Raw genomic sequence first — 22,578 nt, 5'->3', positions numbered from 1 at the left:
CTAGCATCATGCATATCTATACATTCATCATGCTCTATCTATACATTCAGGCAAACATGGAAACTTAAATAAGTAGTAAAGCATATAGTTGTTAGGAACTTATACATGATCTTTATTTATTTTCATCTAGATCTAATATTAAACAAATTAATATGAGATAACCTAGAACATGTTTCTAAAATTGAATTCAAAGAGAAACAATGATTAGAATACTTACAGTATACACAGCGGAATGAATGAGTCATTCCTTCAGTTTCTCTAACCCTTGTATCCTTTCTTTTGCAGAGTATTACCAAGAAACTGAACCGATCTTCTATAATCTTCACAGTCTTCCAAAGTATCCTTAGAATCACCTAGACTAGAGTGGACAATTCTCAACACATGAGATAGATACATAGAGAAGAAGAGAAAATAACAAACAGGCTTAGAAAAGGACTTGTGTTTAGAGATAATCTAAAAACTATCAAAAACTCTAACTTGTGACTTTGTGAACTTGTATTTTGACTTCTCTCTAAGCACTCCTTTTATAGACTCAATTAGGCCATTTAATTTAATTAAAAAATCAATAAAATAATAGCCAATTTGAAACCCTAGGTCGAAATTATCATGGGCTTGAGGCCCGTGAAATTTCCCATTTGATTATAAGCCCATTGGGCTTAAAATCAAGACCTGTATTATTTTCTATTGATTTAATTAATTAAATCCTTTATCAAATTAATTATTTATAATTTGAACCTTGATTTAAAATTATTTATTAATTTAGATACCAATTTATCTTAATTGATAAATCTGCCATAACTTCTCTTTTCTTCTCTAAATTACATAACTCTGTGAAACTATCTAAAATTGACCTGGTCAACTTTGATAATTCTAATTGATAATTAAATAAATTAATTGAGACTATCTAGATGATTTTTTCCAAGGTACAATGGGGACCAAGGGCCTATGAAATCAAGCTCCAATAAGTTATCCTTAGAACACTTAGTTCCTTGTAAATGATATTTCAGTAAACTAATTTAGTTACTGAAATGAGATCTCTATCATTTAACACCTTGAACCAAACTAAAAGGAAACCATCGTTTCACTTCTTCATCATAAGCTATAGATTTTCATATCTTTGATTAACACTCCCACTCAATTATAACCCCGAGTTCTCAAGATGTAAGTATGGGCTAGTTCGTAGGGTAAGCTGGTAACAAACAAGTCAAAGAACTCAAATAATACAATTAGTTAGAATACTAACCACTCAGAATTGAGATTGAATTGACCTATGGTCAACTACATGATATGACTAGAATAGATAATAATGGTATATTTACTTATCTTATCAACTGTCAATATCGGCCCTGTCCGATGTAACATATACATCCGATCTTATCTACTTTGCTAATGTTCTGGAAAGAACATAACACCACAATGTGTAAGTAGATCATATCGTAGATTGGCAAGTTAGTGTAAATCTTGTGCACTGACTAATCTTAGGACTAACTTACATTATATGCAACAGAATAATAGAGTCATTCCTTCAGTTTCTCTAACCCTTGTATCCATTCTGTCATAGAGTATTACCAAGAAACTGAACCGACCTTCAATTTTCTTCACAACCTTCCAAAGTATCCTTATGATCACCTAGACTAGAGTGAGCAATTCTCAACACATGAGATAGATATAGAGAGAAGAAGAGGAAAGAACAATAAGGCTTAGAAAAAGACTTATGTTTAGAGAGAATCTAAAACCTATAAAAAAACCAGTGTCTGTCATCTAATTTCAACTCTCACTTCACATTCCTTTTATAGACTCAATTAGGTCATTTATTTAATTAAAAAATCAATAAAATAATAACAAATTAACAACCCTAGGTCAAAATTATCATGGGCTTTAGGCCCGTGAAATTTCCCATTTGATTATAAGCCCATTGGACTTAAAATCAAGGCATGTATTATTTTATATTGATTTAATTAAATAAATAATTATTTAAATCATTTATCAAATTAATTATTTATAATTTGATCCTTGATTTAAACTTATTTATTAATTTAGATACCAATTTATCTTAATTAATAAATCTTCCTTAATTTCTCTTTTCTTCTCTAAATTGTATAACTCTGTGAAACTAGGTCAACTTTGATAATTCTAATTGATAATTAAATCAATTAATTGAGACTATCTAGATGATTTTATCCAAGGTACAGTGGGGACCATGGGCCTATGAAATCAAGCTCCAATAAGTTATCATAAATCTAACAAATAAATTTACTAACTTATTAATTCCTTGTGACTCCACTAAAGACTCGGAATTGCACTCTTGAATTCATAGAACACTCTATAAGCAATATAGATACACTATTAATTATCCATTGTTACAACCATAATTGTCAGTCAATCCTATATAGACGGTCTACAATGAGATGGGACTAAAATACTGTTTTACCCCTCATTGTATTTTATCCTTAAAACACTTAGTTCCTTGTAAATGATATTTAAGTAAACTAATATTAATTATTGAAATGAGATCTCTATCATTTAGCACCTTGAACCAAACTAAAAGGAAACCATAATTTCGCTTGTTCATCAGAAGCTATAGATGTTCATATCTATGATTAACAATCCCACTCAATTATACTACCGAGTTCCCAAGATGTAAGTATGGGCTAGTTCGTAGGGTAAGCTGGTAACGAACAAGTCTAAGAACTCAAATAATACAACCAGTTAGAATACTAACCACTTAGAATTGAGATTGAATTGACCTATGGTCAACTATATGATATGACTAGAATAGATAATAACTGTATGTTTACTTATCCTCTCAACTGTCAATATCGGTCATGTCCGATGTTACAAATACATACGATCTTATCTACTTTGCTAATGTTCTGGAAAGAACATAACACTGCAATGTGTAAGTAGATCATATCGTAGATTGGCAAGTCAGTGTAAATCCTGTGCACTGACTAAACTTAGGACTAACTTATTTTGAACATATAATCATATTTATATTCCATTGTGATTACATCACTATAAATATGATTAGCAATATGTTCGGGATTTAATAGAAGTTTATATTAAAAAAATAATCATGAAAATAAAACATGTGAGCAAAGTGATTGACCAAGTCAAAAAATGATTTCTATTCTTTTATTGATAATAAATGAAATTACAAAGAAATTGGGTTTTAATTAGGGCATAAGACTCCAACAATAGTTCATCAATTACCAACCAACATTAAGTCGAGCTTGTCACTAGCAGCGAGCATATGTGTTTAGTCAATCTCCAGGAACCATAAACCTTGGCACGCTCTGATACCAAGTTGTAACACCCTACTACCTTAGAGTCGTTACCATCTGAGTTATAAATGTGCCATTAGCTAGCTAATCGCAGTTTTAGGATAAAAGTGTGACTGAATTGAAATAAAACTCATTTAACGACATTAATTATAAAGATTTGGACATTAATTGAAATCATAAAAACTTATACATTTGGGATCCCAAAAATACTCTTTAGAAAATGTATTACCACTCAAAAATGTAAATACGGTTGACCTAAGTGACAAAAAAAGCAATTACATTACATTTTCCAAAATAACCGTGGCCATGGCAGCCCAACAGGACGAACATGTACTCGTCATTCCACACTCTCCGTACTCATGGTTGGGTGACCTTACCCTTACACTTACCTACACCATAGAACACCCGTGAGCTTCGAGCCGAAGCCCAACAAGAAAACTCAACATATACCATATCACATATCAATCCAACAGTATACAACAAAATAGTCAACAGACTAAACACATAGTGGCCTACGTCGACCCAGGTGCTTTACCAGGCCCTGGGTTCACAGTCTTCACCGAGCGGGTGGAAACAACACCCTTGGAGGGTCTCACCCTAACGGCCTGCACTCAGCGTGGTCAACGCCGATCCTGGCCCCTTGTCGTACCCGACTTCTTGCTGTTCTCGGCCTTCGCCATTCCCAGCCTTCGCCATTCATTCATAAACATGTATAACAACATAGCATTTATAGATATTCACACATATATTAAATACAAGCAATAGGGACATGCCCTGAAACACAAACAATAAGGCCATGGCCTACTCTACGGGTACAACAGTTTTCTTACTTGTGTCCAAAGCTGATTGATTACCGCGATCCCGAGCACAGTCCTCTAACCTGAGCTTTGACGTAAACATAGTCACAACGCATTGATGATAACCATCCACCAAGCCCTAAACCAAATATGAACATCAGAATATTAATCTCACCTTCGGAACCTTGAATTCTACTAAACCGGGTAGTAGAATCCTTCCCGAGCCTTGACATTTGGGTTCCCGAGCTTAAAACCTCAAACAACCAATATTTCATAATTGAGTCGCGACACGCTCAAGTTAGAGGGCAAAGACCTCTCTGCTGAAGGACATGGGCTGTGGCCCGCTACACCCTGTACTGCGGCGCTTGGGTAAATTTCCGAGGGCCCCATGCCTAAATGTTCAAACGGGCCGCGACGCGAGCCCCAAAACCCAAAATTCCACATGCATTCCATGATCTAACCTCTCTAAAATTCAATCTAAACATCCCCCAAAGCTAGAGTTGAGTGCCACAATCACTCTACTACACTTTAGGTAGTGCTAGCACTCTGGAAAGCTAGCTAAATCACCCCAATTCAGACCAAAATCAACTTAAGTCTATAGCTTAACTAAGCTTTATTCTCAACAGAATTTACCAAAAAAAACATGAAAGTAACCTTACCTCAATGAAGATTACGAGCTTGGACTAACTTTCCAACACCCTTAGCTTGTCTTCCCCAAGTTCCTAGCTTTAAATTATGAGTTTCACCACCACAAATTTAAGAAATTGGCTAAGTCCCCAAGAGAAGGAGAGAGAGCAGAGAGAGAGAGAAAGAGAGCAAGAGTTGAGATATTTTGGTGTTTCTTTCTTCTGTTTCCTTCTAACTTTTTCTAAAGTCTGAGATAATTCTAAGTTTATCCCCTAGCTAAAAAGTCCAAAATACCCCTAAGTCTATCTTAATCCTTTATAGTCACCAAGGGCAATTCAGTCAATTGCCACATCCCACTAAATCCTCGAGTGTTCCTATAAATCCCCATTTAATTCTCGATACACCTAAACAAACGTTAAATCACCACCCATTACCCGGTAATTCCCGAACACCAACCATGTTCCCAAAATACCCCTAGGCTCCTCCCGAGCCGGGTATTCGACCCCGTTGTGACTATTTAGTTAATTTGCTCCCTAGGACTGTCTCGGATCACACATTACAAATATATCTCCACGCCTTCGTGGTATCAATCACAATACACACATATATCACATTTATGCCCTCAACGTGCCAAAATTACAAATATGCCCCTAATAACCAAATTGGGTCCACATGCATATTTAATTCACCTAAACATGTATTTCTAATCATATAATTATTTAATTCACATATTAACATAATTAAATCAATTATTGCCCTCCTGGCACGCTAATCAAGGCCCTAACCTTATTAGCAAACTTGGGACGCTACAGGCCCTTTTGAATAATTATTAATACCAGCCAAGATCATACACATATATATAATAAATCACATACAATCAAATTAGAGAATACCTTTTGTAGCCTATTAAGTATCCTCGAATATTATTGAATAAAATCAATGATTTTCCTATCCAAGTTTTGAAAGCTCATACCTTGATCTTCCAGACTAATCCTCAAACACACAAGGACGTGTGTGGGCACGTAGGATTCAAAATGTTGATTTATGACTCTCTAGACGTACTCAACACATGAGATCTAGAGATGTTTAATAGATAGCGGAGGAATTGAATAGTTTTCAAGTTTAGGAAAACTATTGCTGTTTCAGTAAGAGAGTCTGTGAAAAAGAATGACCTACTTGAAAAGTATTTTAATTTAGGTTTTTAAAGATAATTAACTAATTTAATTAATCTTTCTTTTATTAAAATAAAACTGATCAGTTATAACCTTATTTAATTATTTAATTTAAATCAGATTTAAACAATAATAATTAAATAAAACAAACTATTTGAAATTCAAAATTCAAATCCCAGGGATAGGAAATCCATGTGTGTGGCACCACACTCATTGTATAGTGAATGTGTCGGCCACACCATTAGGGTTATCTATAATTTTCTCATTTGTTTATTTAATTAATATTTACGACAATATATTTATCCCAAAATAAGTATCAGTTAATTCACAATTAACTTTATCTTAAAATATTAGTTGTAAATAAATAAATATCTTATTCTAAATAAGATAATTATTAATCTATCTTTATATATTAATCCAAAGAAGAATAATATTTATTTTAACCTATATTTTTTCAAAATAAAAACTATATAATTAAAAAATTAATTAATTCATAATTAATCAATTGCCCATAACTATCACATAATTATTTCATTGCCCTGGAAAATTAATTCCTTTGCAATTAAGTCCTTCTCTCTACAAATCTTTATTTTGACATCCTTACCATTGACAGTGTAGGACAGTGGTGATCTAAGGACCATGCACCTATAATACGAAGCTCCAATAAACCAGATTATTAATTAAACTCTTTAATCCAATAATCTTATTTATTAATTTTATGATAATCCATTATAAATATGGAATTGCACTCTAAGTATTTATAGAATTATATTTACAAAGTTTTCTCTTGTAGTATATTGATATAATCAATAAATGTAGTTTTGTCCTCCATTTATTGGTTCATTAATTAGAGCTGGTAAAGATTACCATTTTACCCTTCTAATTACCTCTTAATCCTTAAGTACCATTAATTCACTAGCGAATAATTAATCTGTTACGAAACTATGGATTCTATAACGCCCCAAATTCGCTAATAAGGCTTGGTGCCTTGATTAGCGTGCCGAGAGGGCAATAATTGATTTAATTGTATTATTATGTGATTAATCATGATATATGTGCATCATTATTTGATTGCTTGGGTTATGATATGATATGACTAGATATGCATGTGTTAGGTATATTAAATGTGTATGTGGGCCCATTCTAGTTAACAAGGGGAATATTTGTAATTTTAGCCTGTTAGGGGCATAAGTGTAATTATGTGTGTGTTACAATTGAGACCACATTATTATGTTGGTATATTTGCGATATTGGGCTCAAGGCGGTCTTGGTGAGCAGATTAGCGGAATTGTCACAACGGGGTCAAATACCTGGCTCGGGGTGAACCTTGGGGAATTTTGGGAACTTAATGTGTATTCGGGATTTACCAGGTAACGAGTAGTTGTTTAGTGGTTATTTGGGTATGTTGGGATTAATTGGGGATTTATAGGACTACTCGAGGATTTAGCGGAAATGTGGCAAATGATGAATTTTCCTTTGCAAGCACTAGAGAGTAGCTAGTGGGCCAAGGGGCATTTTGGACTTTTCATGTCTAAGGGTGGCTTAGATAGATGGGAACTTTACATAACACTTAGGAAAAGAAAACAAACAACTCTCAATTGCCTTTCTCTCTCATGCATCCCTCTCTCTCTCTCTCTCTGGTTTGGGAGGCTTTTGAATTTTTGAAGGAAAAGCTCTGAAATCTGAAGCTTGAAGATTGGGGAGTGAAGCTAGGTTTAAGTGGAATAGTTCAGGGGGATCGAAATTCTCATTTGAGGTAAGGTTGTCTCTGTTTTCTTGGTTAATTTATGCTGAGGCTTAAGGTTTAGCTAAGTTTTAAGCTTAGGTTGGGTTTTGATTTGGATTAGAGAATTGGTTTGGTTTTTGAGACCTTGGTGCCTAAGTGTCTATACTACTTATGATGTATTGTGTAGCGTTTTAAACTCATTTGGGACCTTGGTGCAAGTTTGAGGTGTGATTTGGTGATCTTGGCTCAAGAAAACGCAGGGGAAATTCTGGGTTTCGAGCTCGAGCTACAGCGCTGTTCTTCAGGCACTGTGGGCCGTGTGCATGAGATGGCCTTGGCAATTCTTTGAAATCACCCAAGCACTACGGCACAGGTTGGGGTGCGCTGCGACCCATGTCCCCTAGGTGAGAGCCTTGGGCTCTCTGACTTATAGTGCGCCACAGCCCTATGGGCTGGGCTGCGACTCTAATTAAAGGAAATAGCCTAAACATATTTTTTAAGCTCGGGATCTCAAACTTAAGGGCTCGGGAGGGATTCTACTACCCGGTTTAGAAACATGGAGGTTTACGTCGACGACATGCTGGTTAAGTCGAAGAAAGCAGAAGGGCATGTAAGGGATTTGCAGGAATGCTTCAACGTCCTGAATAAATATAGGATGAAGTTAAATCCCCTTAAATGCTCCTTCAGAGTTGGATCAGGGAAGTTCTTGGGATTTATAGTTAACTCAAGAGGAATTGAAGCAAATCCTGAGAAAATAAAAGCCCTAATCGAGATGAAGTCGCCAGTGAAGATTAAAGATGTCCAAAGCCTGACCGGGAGGATCGCTGCTCTCAGTAGATTCATTTCGAAATCGACAGACAAGTGCGTCCCATTTTTCAATCTACTCAGAGGCAATAAGAAATTTGAATGGATAGATGAGTGCGAACAAGCCTTTCAAGCACTAAAAGCGCATATGGCGCAACCACCCATCCTGTCAAAGTCGGTCGATAAAGAGACTTTGTTCATCTACCTGGCAATCACAGACTACGCTGCTAGTGTTGTTCTAGTAAGAGAAGAAGAAGGTGTGCAGAAGGTTGTATATTATGTAAGAAAAAGGCTGATCGGAGCAGAGTTGAGGTATCCCCCCATCGAAAGGTTAGCCTATTGTTTAGTTTTGGCCTCTAGGAAGATGCGGCCTTACTTTCGAGCTCATCCAATTACGGTATTGACCGACCAGCCTCTTCGACAAGTCCTGCAAAAGCCAGAGGCTGCAGGAAGATTACTAAAGTGGGCAGTCAAACTCGGGCAGTTCGACATATCTTACTTGCCACGAGCAGCGATAAAGGGACAAGCCTTAGCTGACTTCATTGCCGAATTCACAGAGCTCGCGGGTGGCAAGTAGACTGAAGAGCCCAGTGAGCCTGAAAGTCAAATCCAAGCACCCTCGTGGAAATTTTTTACAGACGGTTCATCTAACGAATCCCACGCAGGACCCGGAGTGATATTGATAACGCCGGAAGGGCATCGATTTCACTGTGCAATTAGATTTGACTTCACTACTTCTAACAATGAGGCTGAATATGAAGCATTACTCGCTAGACTACGGTTAGCCAAGGATATGAACATAAAAGCGCTTGACATCTATAGTGATTCTTAGCTGGTGGTGAATAAAGTCTTGGGAGAGTACCAGGCGTGAGGTTTGAAGATGGTTGCCTATCTGAACAAAGCAAAGGATCTGTTAGCCCAGTTCAACAGATACACTCTCTAGCAAGTACCTCGCGATTAGAATTCCAACACGGACGCTTTGGCAAAGTTGGCAAGTGCAAAGGATGCTGATACTCTAAACATAGTACTAGTTGAGCGGCTATCAGTACCAAGCATCCAAGCAGCAGAAACCACTCTGGTCATCCAGATGGCGGATACGTGGATGGCACCTTATGTAGAGTATCTGTCAAGCGGCGTGCTACCAGCGGACAGAAACAAAGCCAGGACCCTTCAGCGACAAGCTGTTAGGTATATCCTAGTCGATGGAATCCTGTACCGAAGGGAATACTCACTGCCACTTCTCAGATGTATTACCAAGGAGAAAGCCAAAGAATTGATGAAAGAGGTGCACGAAGGTTTTTGCGGGGACCACGCTGGGGGGCAAAGTCTGTAAAAAAAGATCCTAAGGCAGGGCTATTTCTGGCCGACCATGAATGAAGACTCAATGGAGTTCGTGCGGAGGTGTGACAAGTGTCAGAGATTTTCTAAAATCTCACGAGCAGCTCCCAATGAGTTAAAGCAGATGCTGAGTCCATGGCCCTTCACAGTTTGGGGAATAGATCTAATCGGATCTTTGCCTACAGGAAAAGGTGGTGTAAAGTATGCAGTGGTTGCTGTCGACTACTTCACCAAATGGGCCAAGGCTACCACTCGCGACCATAATAACCAAGAAAGTGCTTGACTTTGTAATCAAGAACATCATTTGTCGTTATGGATTACCAAGGAAGATAGTCTCGGATAACGGCACCCAGTTTGACAGTAATCTATTCACGGACTTCTGCAAACGACATGATATTATCAAAAGCTTTTCTTCAGTCACTAATCCCCAAGCGAATGGGCAAGTCAAAGCAGTTAACAAAACGCTGAAGTATATCCTGAAGAAAAGACTTGAAGAAGCTAAGGGAGCATGGCCAGAGCAGTTGCCTGAAGTTCTTTGGTCGTACAGAACTTCCCACCAAACAGCAACAGGTCATACCCGGTTTTCCTTGGCATACGGGTATGAAGCTATGTTGCCTGTCGAGTTAGATCCACCCTCGCACCGCAGATTAACATACGACTAGGACTCTAACAGCCAGCTACTGATGGAATCCCTGGACTCGATTGATGAAAGGCGTGAACAAGCCCAGCTTCACGTAGCTGCGTACCAGCAGAAGGTCGCCCGGTATTTCAACTCTGAAGTACGAGAAAGAAAATTCAATGTTGGGAAGGGCCTTACCAGATTGATGAAGTCCTTCACCCAGGCACTTATAAACTTGCACGCTTAAACGGAGATCTCGTTCCTCGCTATTGGAATGGAAAACACCTGCGCAAGTATTACCAATGAGCAATTCTTCTTAAAGAATTGGTGTTGACGGTGAAATCTCGCCAACGAAATTAGATCGGAAAACTCAAAGGTAAGTTATGTGATGTTTATATAAGAACTAAGAATAAACTTTAAGGAAAAGTAAACACAGATAAATGATGGAGCAAGTCCTGGTATATTTCTCAATAGCCTCTCCTTACAATGAATTTTCCAACCCCTCATTCTGAGGGGTCAAGCCCCTTTTATAGCTGGGCTCTAATGGCCCCTTATACATGGTGGTCCCGTGAGACAAAATAGTACAAAAGTACCATGTCAGGGTAATAGCACAGGTGGCAGTGGTGTGGGAAGAGTGGTGGAGCAGAGGATCATAGTGTCAGCCTGGTACATAGTCAGAGGCGTGCATATAGTGCCTCCACTCTCTGGACTGATCCGTACCTCCACTACCTGTGTGGTACAGGTGTCAGGGTCATGCTCCTGTCCTCCCCATGGTTGTGCGTCATGCACCCGTACACGTACGGGTACCATGTACCCAATGGTTATTCCTCGTCCTACTAAGGGTAGGGAAGCTAAGGAAAAGAGATAAGGCTTCTTCAACGGGGCCTGCTGCGTGTGTGAGGAGGCATGACGCCTACAAATGAGATGAGGGGCTTATCTTGTGAAACCATAACTTTGCATACCCCATACTACGAGGCTCCTGATACATGGCCGAAGGGTGTTTAGTGGAGGCTATGTTTCTTGAGGCCTTTGACGTGGCCGGTGAGCGAAGCGAGGCACACGTGGCCCTTGGACGAGGCCTTCGGGGGCGAGGTGAGGTGACCTTACTGCGAGCCCTTGGTGCGCGCGGGGCGCGCGGGTGCGCGGGGCGCGCGGGTGAGGGGCGCGAGGCGCGAGAGGCGCGCGAGGCGCGAGAGGCGCGCGAGGCGCGAGGTGCGCGGGCGCGCGGGGCGCGAGCGCGCGGGGTGCGCGGGGCGCGGGGCGCGCGGGGCGCGGGGCGCGCGGGCGCGAGGCGCGCGGGCGCGAGGCGCGCGGGCGCGAGGCGCGAGGCGCGCGGGCGTGAGGCGCGAGGCGCGGGCGCGCGGGCGCGAGGCGCGAGGCGCGAGGCGCGCGAGGCGCGAGGCGCGCGGGCGCGAGGCGCGAGGCGCGAGGCGCGCGGGCGCGAGGCGCGCGGGCGCGAGGCGCGCGGGCGCGAGGCGCGCGGGCGCGAGGCGCGAGGCGCGCGGTCGCGAGGCGCGCGGGCGCGAGGCGCGCGGGCGCGAGGCGCGCGGGCGCGAGGCGCGCGGGCGCGAGGCGCGCGGGCGCGAGGCGCGCGGGCGCGAGGCGCGCGGGCGCGAGGCGCGCGGGCGCGAGGCGCGCGGGCGCGAGGCGCGCGGGCGCGAGGCGCGAGGCGCGCGGGCGCGAGGCGCGAGGCGCGCGGGCGCGAGGCGCGAGGCGCGCGGGCGCGAGGCGCGCGAGGCGCGAGGCGCGCGGGCGCGAGGCGCGCGGGCGCGAGGCGCGCGGGCGCGAGGCGCGAGGCGCGCGGGCGCGCGGCGCGGGGCGCGCGGGGCGCGGGGCGCGTGGCGCGCGGGGCGCGGGGCGCGCGGGCGCGAGGCGGCGTGCGCGTGGGGTGCGCGCGCAGGCAGCGTGCGCGAGACGCTTGGGTCATTTTGGTCAATTTGAGCAGGGTCATTTTGAGCAATAATTTGAGGGTTCAAATGGACTTCAAACATGGTTGCCTTGGACCTTCCGGAGACCTTAGGCATTAGATGTGGGTTCTTTACCGGTGTTGAATTTTGTGCATCCACACTTGCCCCCCAGTCTAGGAGAGGACCTTTAGGTGCTCTGGTAGACTATTCTCTTTAATTCTTATATCTCCATGCGAGGCTTATACTGTGGCTCAGCGATTTGCCGACTCAGCTCTTAACCTTTCCATGTCTAATGCCGAGAGGGACCGTCTTGCGGTTCGGGTCTAGGAGCTTGCTGAAACCAGGTCTATGTTAGAAAGGGCCTTGGCGAAAATTTCTTCCTCATCGAAAAAGTAGGAGAGGGCAATTGCCAAGGCCACGATGTTGCTGGAATAGGTCACCAGCCTAGCAGCCGAACTCCAGGGTGCCGAACTCAGGGCCCTTAGAATGTCTCGCAACTCTAGGCGACCCTTTAGGATCTATGTTTGGATGCGTGAGTCTATGCATGCCGGACACGAGAAGTTTAGCGAGGCCGCCCCCATGCGATTACTTGGAGGCAGGGCGCGATGTCTCGCATAGAGACGATGCGCGTAGGAGGCTAGTCGTGAGCCTTGCGTAGCGAGGGTTGCTCTCTTGGATGGAATTCACAAAAGAAGAATTCCTACATTCACAGCTCTGGTGCCCTCGACATCTCTTAGCGTCAAGATAAGCGGGGCCTCGCCATGGGAGGGCCTCGTGCCCCTGTCCTCTCATGATGCGTAGCTTGGCCTCTTAGCCTAGCTAGGGCATACTTCACGGCTCGTAAGGTGATGCTTTCCTTGGGACAATCTTCCAGTTTCACAAGACTTACATGTCAGAGCCTGATAATGTGACTAAGCGACCTTTAGTCTTGTATTTTAACCATGCACTGGAGATTTTTTTTTTTTTATATATTTGTCATTCTCGAGGTCCTTTGGAGGCCATGCGAAAGGTGGTTCGATAGGTCTCTCTTTGGTGGACCTTGATCGTATCTATAAGGATATATTGACCCCTTGGGTTCTAGTTATCCTTTTATATGTTTTTGCGCGCGCTTATTATATCTTGCGAGAAGCGTCCTTCTCGTCATTAGGCATAGTACTATTTTTGCAAGCGTCTTCTTTGAAACCCTTTTTGCAAGCGTCTTCTTTGAGACCCTTTTTGCAGGCGTCTACTTTGGAGACCCTTTTTGCAGGCATTTACTTTGGAGACCCTTTTTGCAAGCGTCTACTTTGGAGACCCTTTTTGAATTTTTGAGGTGATCTCCCCTCGGGTCGGGACTTTTCATGGCTAGATGGTCTTCGTTCAATCTCAAGCTTGGTTAGCGCCCCCTCTAGCACGACGCCCCCTTCTATATGGAATCTTCAGACGTATTGGTAGTAGGGCAACTGAAGGAAGGTTCGCTTTCTTCCACATATAAGTTCTTATGGCCCTCTTCCACACGTATGTACTTCTGTGCTCTTTCGAAGAAGTCTTCCAAATTCGAAACTTCTCTTTTGAGCATGCTACCCCACAACTTGCTTTCTGGACGAACTCCGGCTGTAATAGCCATCTTGTGCTCCGCTTTGGTTAAACCTCTCACCTTTGTAGCTTCTATACTGAACCTATGGATGTAGTCCTTCAGACTTTCATTCTCGCCTTGATTTATGTTAGCGAGGCTGGTAGTTGGCATGACATAATCACAGGCTGCATGGTGTTGTTGGAGAAATTCATCAGAGAATTGTTGCCATGATTTGATTGTTCCTGGCCTTAGCCTCTTGAACCACTTATACGCCACTCCTTTAAGCGTAACGACGAAGCAATGACACTTTGCCCTGTTATTGACCCCCCTTAACCTCATCAGACTATTGAAGGAGTCTAAATGATATTTAGGGTCAGCAGTACCCTCGTACGGAGTCATGCGAGGCTCTCTGAAGCCAGTGGGCATTCGCTCAACCTGAATCTCCCTTGTGAAGGGTGACTCACGGTCAAATTCTTCATCATCCATGTACCCCCCAAGTGCAGTGGTGATCTTGCCCCGAGGGCTTCGCATTTTGGTGTCTAGTCCCCTCCTCTTTTTGCATAAGGAGTTTTGCGTGCTCTCGGGCTGATCCCTTGCCTTGGTTGTGTCCCTCGGGGGAACCGCGGGGGGTACGTCTCTTACTTCTGACCTCTCTCCATGGGGCTCTTTTCTTAGGCCAGGGGGTGCTTCTTGTGAGGGGACTTCGGCCTCGTTCCTACGACCATCATCTTCCCTCCGCCTTGGCTCCTGGGGACATTTCATTGGCCTAGGTCCCTCCTGGTACTTTGTCTGGGGGGTTTTGCTGGTGGAAATTTTGGTTCCCCCATTGTCTACGGGGACAGTGCTTTCCCCTTTTTCATACTCCTTCCCTTTACGCTTAGGGAGGGGTATGCTTGACTTCCCTTGTAGTAGGTCATTTAAAACCTCCTGCATGTTCTCTATCATGGTTTCCAGCCTTCGAGTCTTTTTACGCAACTCGTGAATCTCGCCCTTGTAGAAGTGCTTCCTTGAGTAGGAACTTACCGGGCGTACCCCGGGACCCTTGCCTAGCCAGTGTGTCGAGGGACCGGGGTCCTGGTGGCCTGAGTGTGGGGTCAACCGGGGCCGATTAAGTGGATGCACTAGTGGTTCTGAATGACCTCCGTTGGGCTGGATAGCTGGGGACGATGCTTCCCTCTCCTCCCCTGGGGGAAGAGGTTCTTCCGGCCCACCTCCATGCCCGGGCGGAGGGGAGTCTTTCTTGGAGACCCTTCGCTCTACTTCGTCTCGGTGAGCCTCAACCTCTTGTATTTGCCGTAGGCGTTTTGAACGTCTTAGCATCTTTCTTTTTTGGAAGTGATGGAAGAACACTGGCTTGATGCTTGTTCTTCCCACAGACGGCGCCAAACTGTTGACGGTGAAATCTCGCCAACGAAATTAGATCGGAAAACTCAAAGGTAAGTTATGTGATGTTTATATAAGAACTAAGAATAAACTTTAAGGAAAAGTAAACACAGATAAATGATGGAGCAAGTCCTGGTATATTTCTCAATAGCCTCTCCTTACAATGAATTTTCCAACCCCTCATTCTGAGGGGTCAAGCCCCTTTTATAGCTGGGCTCTAATGGCCCCTTATACATGGTGGTCCCGTGAGACAAAATAGTACAAAAGTACCATGTCAGGGTAATAGCACAGGTGGCAGTGGTGTGGGAAGAGTGGTGGAGCAGAGGATCATAGTGTCAGCCTGGTACATAGTCAGAGGCGTGCATATAGTGCCTCCACTCTCTGGACTGATCCGTACCTCCACTACCTGTGTGGTACAGGTGTCAGGGTCATGCTCCTGTCCTCCCCATGGTTGTGCGTCATGCACCCGTACACGTACGGGTACCATGTACCCAATGGTTATTCCTCGTCCTACTAAGGGTAGGGAAGCTAAGGAAAAGAGATAAGGCTTCTTCAACGGGGCCTGCTGCGTGTGTGAGGAGGCATGACGCCTACAAATGAGATGAGGGGCTTATCTTGTGAAACCATAACTTTGCATCCCCCATACTACGAGGCTCCTGATACATGGCCGAAGGGTGTTTAGTGGAGGCTATGTTTCTTGAGGCCTTTGACGTGGCCGGTGAGCGAAGCGAGGCACACGTGGCCCTTGGACGAGGCCTTCGGGGGCGAGGTGAGGTGACCTTACTGCGAGCCCTTGGTGCGCGCGGGGCGCGCGGGTGCGCGGGGCGCGCGGGTGAGGGGCGCGAGGCGCGAGAGGCGCGCGAGGCGCGAGAGGCGCGCGAGGCGCGAGGTGCGCGGGCGCGCGGGGCGCGAGCGCGCGGGGTGCGCGGGGCGCGGGGCGCGCGGGGCGCGGGGCGCGCGGGCGCGAGGCGCGCGGGCGCGAGGCGCGCGGGCGCGAGGCGCGAGGCGCGCGGGCGTGAGGCGCGAGGCGCGGGCGCGCGGGCGCGAGGCGCGAGGCGCGAGGCGCGCGAGGCGCGAGGCGCGCGGGCGCGAGGCGCGCGGGCGCGAGGCGCGCGGGCGCGAGGCGCGCGGGCGCGAGGCGCGCGGGCGCGAGGCGCGCGGGCGCGAGGCGCGAGGCGCGCGGTCGCGAGGCGCGCGGGCGCGAGGCGCGCGGGCGCGAGGCGCGCGGGCGCGAGGCGCGCGGGCGCGAGGCGCGCGGGCGCGAGGCGCGCGGGCGCGAGGCGCGCGGGCGCGAGGCGCGCGGGCGCGAGGCGCGAGGCGCGCGGGCGCGAGGCGCGAGGCGCGCGGGCGCGAGGCGCGCGGGCGCGAGGCGCGAGGCGCGCGGGCGCGAGGCGCGAGGCGCGCGGGCGCGAGGCGCGCGAGGCGCGAGGCGCGCGGGCGCGAGGCGCGCGGGCGCGAGGCGCGAGGCGCGCGGGCGCGCGGCGCGGGGCGCGCGGGGCGCGGGGCGCGTGGCGCGCGGGGCGCGGGGCGCGCGGGCGCGAGGCGGCGTGCGCGTGGGGTGCGCGCGCAGGCAGCGTGCGCGAGACGCTTGGGTCATTTTGGTCAATTTGAGCAGGGTCATTTTGAGCAATAATTTGAGGGTTCAAATGGACTTCAAACATGGTTGCCTTGGACCTTCCGGAGACCTTAGGCATTAGATGTGGGTTCTTTACCGGTGTTGAATTTTGTGCATCCACAATTGGCTTGTATAAATTTTATTTTTTACAAGTTTGGAAAAAGTGTAAGATCTTATTGATCACTCGTACAGACATGTTTAGTCCATTTGTTACGAGAAATAAAAGGGACTGTGCTCGGCCAGTCATTTCTTGCCAACTATTGTATTTATTACAAGTATTTGCTCATTACGTATGTTGTTTTCCTGTATTATAATGCTAATCATATTGCTTCGAGCAGTAATGTTCGAGCAGGTTCTAGTCAAGGCAAGTGGCCAAGGACCTAAAGCTCCCCGATCACTTGGGGGCATATAAGGTACAAGTAAGCAAAGCATATCGTTAAAAGGTATGTAAACACATGAACAAAATAAGTGAAAGCATGCTAGGGCACTTAGAGTATTTTTCAAAATTTTGTTATTTTGTTAAATCAAACCAAAGTGCTATGCTAAGTTCGGTCATGCGAACAGATGTTATAATAATATGCAAATATATTATAATATCAAAACAAATCCTTTTACACCGCGAGCAGTCACTGCTCGGATGTAATTGTTCAAATAAAAGTAAAAGCTCCCCATGCAGCAAAAAAAAATTATATTGTCTTTACATCACGACCCGTAGGTCGTGTAGTTAAAAAGATGAAATATAAGCAGAAAAGACTAAGCAGCTCAAGGATTTTGAGGTGCCGGAGGATCTTGGGGAAGAATTTGATCGACGACGCCTGCAGCCTCGTCTTACCCATCCATCCCAGTGGCCAGCGAGATTTCAGGGGAAGTAGGAACCCTTGGCCTTTCTTCCTCGGCCAGCTGGGCAGTGCAATGAGCAAGCTTGGCATCTCTCGTGTTCTTGGGAAGGTAGTCAAAGTTGGCACCCTGATTATGCTTCCAGAAATCATAGAAGCATCGAAGAGTGGCACTCTTGTACCTTTCCAAGTTGCCAGCGTTGGCTTTCTCCAACTCCTCAATCCGGCCCTCCAGGGTAGTAGTCTCATGCCTGCTCGCAACCAGGTCCACCTTGAGTTGTTGGGCTGCGTGGAAGTTGAAGCGATTGGACTCCTTAAATTGGTCCCTCTACTCACGAACTTTCTCTAGAGACCTCTACTTCTCCTCCAACTCCTTAGTCAGTTTGGTCTTTTCCTCAACCACCACTGCCAGTTGTTCGGCATATTTTGCCTCGGCAGCTTTAAGTTCATCCTGGTGTCGTTGCTCCAAAGTTCTGGCCTGCTCGGTGACAGCACCCGAGTGGATACGGCCGTCAGTGAGGGTTAGCATGGCCTACAATCGGAGTAGAAGTTAGACTAACAATAAAATAAAGAAGACCTGTTTCCGCAGAAAAAGTTGACTTACACTGGTGAACTCGTTCAGGGCGCGGTTCAGGATCAGGTCAACATCCATCGCCTCTGTAGCAGCCATTGCCTCTCAGCAGCGATCGTGCTTCACAATCTTAGTGACCCTCTCCTTGACCAATTTAAAGGTGCGACCAGTTATGTCGCCCCTAGTTGAAGTAGGATCGGCCTGCTGAGCTTGGTCGGTCGGGGCCACGGGAGGTGGAGTTGATCCGGTTGGAGCAGGAGGAGTCTACTTCTCATGGGGAGAGGATGGAGTTGTGGTGGCGGAGGGCCTATCCTCCAAAGGGCCTACAATTCGAGCCTTCTTCGCCTGAGGCGCTTTGCTGCTCTCCCCGTGGTGTCTCTTGCTGGTTTTCTTCTTGCTCAGGGAAGCCGCGGCAGCCTCAAGAGTGCTGTAGATGTCGAACACATTAACGGATTCCATGTCTGAAAAAGAAGAAAAACATCGAACAGTGAGATAGCATAAATGACCAAGTATATTACATCAGAAAAAGAAGTAAAGAAAGATTGCAAAGTCAAATACCCGAGCTATTATTACTGGTCGCTATACTATAGACTCTACTAGTCTTATACTCACTCTCTGACATGAAGAAGTCTAGACCTAAATTTGGAGCATGTTTAAAATTGTCGTCCCCGTCGAATAGGTGACAGGGAATTGGCAAGTTATCTAAAAGTGAAATAACTATACCATTATCATTTGAAGACTCGTCCGAGTGTTCGACTGGCTCGGTGGCCTTCTTCTTTCCCTTCCGAAGGGGGCCGAGGGCCTCTCTGCTGGAGGAGTGCCAACAGGTTCCCTGATCGTGACCCCAGTCGGTCTCCTTCATGGAGGCGACGCTGGAGGTTGCTGCTCGGGTTCCTCCTCAGCTGTGGTACTCCCTGCAGCTGACTCCCTCGTGTCCTGATGAGGGGCCAAGAGGCCAACCAACCTAAGGTTAGCCTCAGTAACCAGATGCTTGACGTTCTTTACTACGTCAGTCATGCTGACTAGGAGCGTCGATCTTAACTCCATGTCCGGAGTTGGGTCTGGTCGCAGCCATGGGCCTGGAAGACATTAACAGTTTAAGAAAATATGGAGGGGAACACTAAGTGAAGAAGTAACAGCCAGTGATACGAAAGTTTTACCTCCTTGTGCGAAGGCCAGGTTGTCTGCGATCATGTCAGTTGTGAAGAAGTACTCCTGGTAGTACCTCCCCACATTTGATATGTGGGTGGTGTCAGTCAGGAAGGTGCACCTGATTTCCTGATGACAGAAGTGAAAAAACCCTGTACCTTCTTAGTTGGGGTTGGATTTGAGGTTGAACAGGTAGTTGACCTCATGAGGTGTTGGCACGGGCCATTTCTTGTGGCTGTACATGATATAGAGCGCAGTGAGCATCCTATATCCGTTTGGGGTTATTTGAAAAGGGGAAACTCTGAAATAGTTGGCCACCCCCTGGAACAATGAGTGAAGAGGCAAGGTAGCCCCTGCCTCGATGTGAAACCTCGACCAGGCGCTGAAGGCGCCTCCGGGAAGGTTCGCCCTTTGGTCTTGGTTAGGTCTGACTAGGGTGTTAGGAACGAGTTTCCTAATACGCAGCGGAAAGGTGGTGTGGTTGGCCCAGTGTACAACAAAAATTTTGTAACATATTTAAACTACCTTTAAATATGCGGATCCATTAATATACATATATTAATCATAAGCAAGATAGTGATAGAAATCATACCTCTTGAAGCCTATCAAGTGTCCTTGCTATCTTTTCGTATTTAGAACGATCTTCCTATCCAAGCCGCTCCCACGTACTCACACCAAGGTCTTCCAAAGCGTTCTCTACACCTCAAGAAATGTGTGGGCACTTAGAGAATGAAGGATAGTTTATTTGTGATTCTTCTTGATGTACTCAACTCATGAGATCAAGAGAATAGGCCTGAGAATTGGTTCTTTATTTTCAGGGAGAGAGAAAACTATCGTTCTATTTTTCACAAAGCGAATAATCTGAGTTGTCTCACACTCACTTCTCTCATCTGAATAATTTTCTGATCAGTCATACTTAATAGAAAAAATTCAAAATTTAAAAATTAAATCTGTAACCATTTTACAATTTAATTTTTAATTAATTAATTATTCCATTAATGAAAAAATCCAAAAGACCAATTTTTTGAATTATCCATTAATTAATTAATTAAACAAATAAAATTGAAAATCCCAGTCCTTACACGCCACACACAGTCCTGGACTGTGTGTGAACGTGTAGCTTCCTAATTTCTAGGGATATTGGTTTTTCAAATTTTATTTGATTATTTTTTCAAATTTCTTTGTCAGATAAGATCTAACAACCTGATAGCTAATTCAAATTTGAATTCAAATTAATTATCTTTTTAATTAATTATCAAATATAATTAATTATTTGAATAAATATCGATCTTTTAAATTCAAATCCAATTTGAACTTATCAGATTATTTTCTCCCACTCAAATAAAGATATTTAATTAATTCTACCAATTAATTAAATCCAAAATTTTCGAAAATAAATATTTAATTAATCATAATTTCAAAAATTACAATTAATTAATTATTTAATTAAATTTCTAAATTTAATTTAATTATTTAGTATAATTTCGAAAATTATACAATAATTAAATATTAATTAATTTTGTTAACTACAACTAATTTGTAATTAATTAATTAATCACTATTATCATATAATTGCATATTTGGCCTGAAGAACAAGTTTCCTCTTAAATATGTCTTTAAACTATTTTCCCTTCATATCAACTCTTACCTTGAACAGTGTTGATAGAGCCGCTATGGGGACCTATAATTCCAAGCTCCAATAAATTTGAGATTATTAATTAAACTCTTTAATTAAATAATCTTAATTTATTAATCTCATGATTATTCCACTATAAATATGAGATTGAACTCTTGTAATTATAGACATTTCATTTACTGAGTACTTTATAATCATAAAGCATCCATTGATTTAATCATTGCATACAACTTGACCCTCTAATAATGGTTCATAATTAATCGGGAATAAAATTACCGTTTTACCCTTTTAATTATGTCTTGTTTCCTTAAGTACCATTGACTCTACTATTGAAGGTTAATTCATAACTAAATTATGAATTTGAGCTCAATAACCTTTCAGTCCCAAAAGTCAACCCTTAAGAGAACCATCATTCAATCTCTTGCGAGAAGGTATAGATTCCATATCTGTATACTATGTCCCCAGCCATCTATATTAATGAGTTCCCAAAACAAAAGTTTTTAGCCTGATCATTCTGACAGACCCTAACAAGTGAATCAAAGAACTCATATAACATAAACAGGAGTTCATAGTAACCTCAGGATTAAGATCTATTTGTATATGATCATCAGTTGATATATTTAATTAATACTTCGAAACGGTATTTAACTAAGTATTAATAAACATATCTGGTCCAGTTCTATATATTCTCTAATATATAAAGCACCTCCACTAAAGTGTCCTACCACACTAGTGATCCGGATCTAGATCACATGTATTCATAATACTAGTGGACCGTACTTGCAGTAATTAATCTAAAGATTCCATAACTTTATTTTACTGCGAACTATTCAAGTTCATTTATCTCAAACACAATCCTCTCGTACTAATACGTGTTTGAGATTACATACATGAACTTAGGAATTTTCCTGATATTTACATAATATTATCATAGAATAATATAGTCCATAAAATATATGCATAACAAATTCAATTTATTTATTTATTTCAAAAAACAATGTCTACTACATATGCTTTCAGGGCACATTTCCAACATAGGGTCACCCCCGTGAGACCGTACTTCCTTATATAATTGGCGATCATTCTGATCGTCACTCTGCTCTCAGGAACTAAATGCCACTCAACATCTGGCTGAGCAGCATGTCGAGGTCAAGTGTGTCTTTGGATGTTGGGGTCAGGAGCATTTTCATCTCGACCACTGGTCGAGGGAGCATCAACCCTAGGAGCAGGCTGATGAGAAGGATTAGAGGTTCTCCTTTTCTGGGCTTTGGTTTTGGTGCGAGCCATATTTTGAGCAGAGACAGGTGAAGTGTTTGGATTGGCACGAGAAAATGGAATTTCGGGTATCAGTGACGATGGTTGTTCTTCGTCCTCGAGCAGTTGAGCCAATAGATCGTCGTCTATAGGTCTTTCTCCTCCCCACGAATCTTGCATGTAAACTGCAAATAGAGAAAGGAGGAGATAAGACGCACAGCCTGGGAGCTTATGTTGAAAGTTGGAATAACGTTGCTCGTGTCTACGACCAGCAGCATTCTAACGGGAACACTAAGTTCTATGCG

Source organism: Humulus lupulus, chromosome 2, assembly GCF_963169125.1.
Source record: "Humulus lupulus chromosome 2, drHumLupu1.1, whole genome shotgun sequence".
Taxonomy (NCBI): Eukaryota; Viridiplantae; Streptophyta; class Magnoliopsida; order Rosales; family Cannabaceae; genus Humulus; species Humulus lupulus.
Note: the sequence above shows the minus strand (reverse complement) of the source record.